The 3,732-nt window shown below is 45.3% G+C and overlaps 1 long non-coding RNA gene across 1 annotated transcript; it reads left to right on the forward strand.

The window, feature by feature from the left end:
• The first annotated feature begins 317 nt into the window (after window positions 1–317).
• LOC122370650 lies at window positions 318–1,725 on the forward strand. Its single transcript, XR_006254591.1, has 2 exons — window positions 318–654; window positions 1,386–1,725. It is a non-coding gene; the product is annotated as an uncharacterized LOC122370650 (long non-coding RNA).
• The last annotated feature ends 2,007 nt before the right edge of the window (window positions 1,726–3,732 follow it).

The raw sequence follows: 3,732 nt of genomic DNA on the forward strand, positions 1-3,732 counted from the left end.
TTTCCGAGATCTTAGGGGGATTGAAACGCCCCCCCCCCCCCCACGGGTGGTAGGGTCCGCCGGTAGCCCTACGGGGCGCGGGTTAATCTGTTGCGCCTGCATTCTTAGGTGCAATCTCACAAAGTATCGTAGGTGCTTTCATATTCACGGCATTCGGTAACATGCATAATAATAGTCAGCAAATGCTGACGAATTGCAAATGAATTTCACAAACGATTAGAAACGTCAACACACGATGAACTGAAATACATGCAAACTGAACTAAAAAGCATGCTGAAACAGAAATGAAACTGAGAAACAAAACTGAAATACATCCGAAAGAAAACATGTTTCAATATACGAATTTAACCAAATAATATTATTTAATTTGCTCTGTTTTGGATGGCTGGATTTTTTATCTGCATGTGAGCATTGTGCAATGTGCAATGCACACTGCACTACTTCTCCGCCAATGGCAGCAGGACGCGTTATCAGGGAGGCAGGAAGGGGAGGGCAGCACGCGGGAGACTGGCCCACGGTATATAAGGTGCAGCCGAACGACCGTACAACATTATTTGTAAACGTTCGGGGAGGGGGGTTATTAGTTCGGCAGTTCTTTGTTTTGTTTTTGCTCGGCCAGAAGATCGATTGCAAGCCAGCATTCTGACATGGACAGTAAGTAAACTACCCTGACATTTGGTCTATTGTCTGTTTGTTCTGCTGTCTCTCTAGTCTTTAACGAACTTTAATTAAATTCGCGTCTCGCAATTTGGGGCGACATAATTTTTCACTGCAATATCCCTGTTAGGCACTCTGTTTCATATCTAAAACGCCACATCTAAGCCACGTTTGTATTGAGACTGCATGTAGTTATGCATAGTGTTTATCCACAATTTAAGATTAAAACAGTTTAAATACTGTCAGACCGGTCTGGTTCTGGATTGCTACCTTATCGATACCATCGATGCTACACCAGATTTCTTGTCCTCTGTTTTCAATAAAAAGGCGCTGAACAAGTTGATAGATGCAATCGGCCGCCAGCAGTGCTTTTCCTTCATTTTTTTCTTATATTCTCGTGCTCTTGAATCATCAAGATCAGTCATGGGATTGAAGTAAATAGATCGATTCGACGTGCTACTTAGATTAAAGTCAATCAGACTTGGACGTTTTGCTGGCCTTAACAGCATTTCATCCTTTCTCTTGTGAGTTTCGGAAAATGATCAGATCGAAATCACTTTCAATCAGCGTCCATCATCTTTTCATACTATACAATATGCATTCATACCTATGGGTTTACATTGACCAGTAATACATTCTAAAAAAAAGCTCAATATTTCATGGCGCACCGAGCAACGATCAATAGCCATACCGAACAATGATTTTTGTTTCTTTCTTCTTTTTTTCAGAAGTCTAGCTGAACTGTGGACGGACGGCGGCCACCGACCATCACGGCTGCCTGAAGTCCAGCACCAGCGACATGCTCTGCCGCTCGGGAGGCGTCAGCAGAGGCAGCGCGGTGCTGACGTCATCGGAGGACCGAGGACCAGCATCGCGCCGCCATGGCTGACGGCCGACTGCAGCCCACAACACCAGGGTGCAGGGAGGGGGGGGGGAGGAGTGGGGTCAGCGTGTTCGACCGCTTTTGACTTTTGTGAAGAAATTGTATGTGTTGGCCTTTTGACTTCAAGAAAAAAATTGCGGCTTTCGTTTGATTTCGTTTGCTTGTCCAATAAAGACTCAAAAATGCATTTTGTTTTATGGATGATTAATAATGTGGCGATGCGACACACAACACAAAAGATACACGTCTTTTAGGAATTGTGATTTCCAACCATTTAATATGATTGTTTAGTTGTTAACACACGTTCAGAACGGACATGATGTCTTCCAATATCCACAGACATTGCATGAGAGGCGGACGTTATAGGTACATACAAGAGAACAGGCGGAGAGTACACAAAAGGTTCATCGGCTCTTAGCTATGACATACCTAAGATGATAGGGTTATGTTTGTCATGCACAATAGCGGTGCTGCACGGGGCTTGTCATCTTCCATGATTTATACATCAGCATTCACTAGGTTTCGCAGCCAAAGATATGAAAAAAACAATGTTATTTAAAAATTTCCGCTGCCTCTGTAAGACGTTAGGCATTGGAAGACTTACCACGTCGCTAGCAGAAGAAACCGCGGAGTAACAGGAGAAATTAAAAGCGTCCTCCCGGTGACCCAGCACGGCTTGGATGTGCGGCGTGCCTAGATGTGCTGCGGAACAGTCTACCTCTCAGGCGGAATCACTGTCGTCGCCGGCAGTAGCTGTCGCTCCCAAAACGTCAGGCTGATCCAGAGATTCTCACACACGGGCAAGGGTTTGTGGTATTGTGTTAGCCTCACAGGACAAAGGTCCCCCCACCAGTGCCAGCGGGACCTCATAGGTCACAAATCACACGACAACATCATTGAGCTCACAGGTCTCCTCCCCTCCGCATATAGGTATCAGTGCTGACCCCTCAGGTCACAGGTCTCCTCGCAGCAACCGCCGCTTAAGAGTGAACCTGTGGTGACCTCTCGCTGACCCCAAGATCTCACAGACACAGAGTGGTGCCATTCGATCGATTATCGGATGGGAGGCTCGCAATGACCCGCGCCTGCCAGATGGCCGCAGTTTGACCGGTTGAAATGGCTGGTTTTCCCGTCCGTTAGTGGTCGGTAAAACCGCCAACGGTGACGGCCGAAAACGTCCAGAACTTGCCGAGAAAATCTGGTCAGCTCACAGAAAATTCCCCAATGCTCAAAATATTTACACAGTGCAAAAGAAATTTGCATTGCTCACAGAACTTCAGCACAACTGATCGTGGTTATGGCAAATCAGAGAAAGGCTCTGGCTGTCTTAGCATTGGTAGTAATTGCAGGGCAGACTGTCTGCAATCGCAACCATTTTCGTTACAGGCCTCAAATTTCTTTCACCACCAGTTTTCTTATCCTCACCACCAGTTTCTGTTATTATCCATAATTTAGGTCAATAAAACGAGTCGCTTGTCTTCTCGTAAATAGAATCACAACTCACAACCGCATCCATGAGTCGGCAGTCGGCAGCAGCAACATGAACAATCACTACAAAGAGACCTTGACTTAATACGACAGTACGGATTAGACTGGGCCATAACATTTAATGCTGACAAGACGGTACGACAAACCTTTACCAACAGACTAGAAAATGACAACTTAACACTTTATTTCGATGGAAAACAACTGACTCCAGTTACTCAACATAGACATCTTGGACTTAACCTTTCCACTGACCTACATTTCCACCAGCATATTAATTAAGTAATAAAGACAGTCAACTCTCTTCTAGGGCCAATTTACCCAGTTGCCAAATTTTTATCCAGAACAACTCTCAACGAAATATATACCATGTACATTAGACCACATTTTGATTATTGTGACATTGTGTTTGACGGCAACATCACCTCACACGACATAATGCGACTCCAGATATTACAAAATCGATGTGCAAGACTTGTGACCGGGGCCTTATTTCGAACACCGACTGACGCACTTCTCAAAGACTTGGGGTGGGAACGACTAGAGACGAGGAGACAAATTCACAAGTTACTATTCTTTCATCGTCTTTACTACAACTACCCCCCTCTTCCCTCATACCTCACAAATATTCTGACAGACACAAGACAAGACGCCACAGGACTTCGACTGCGCAACGCACGACTCCTATCGCTCCCGCCCCCGTCTAA

The sequence above is a fragment of the Amphibalanus amphitrite genome, unplaced genomic scaffold (genome assembly GCF_019059575.1).
Source record: "Amphibalanus amphitrite isolate SeventyFive unplaced genomic scaffold, NRLGWU_Aamphi_draft 001153F_arrow, whole genome shotgun sequence".
Taxonomy (NCBI): Eukaryota; Metazoa; Arthropoda; class Thecostraca; order Balanomorpha; family Balanidae; genus Amphibalanus; species Amphibalanus amphitrite.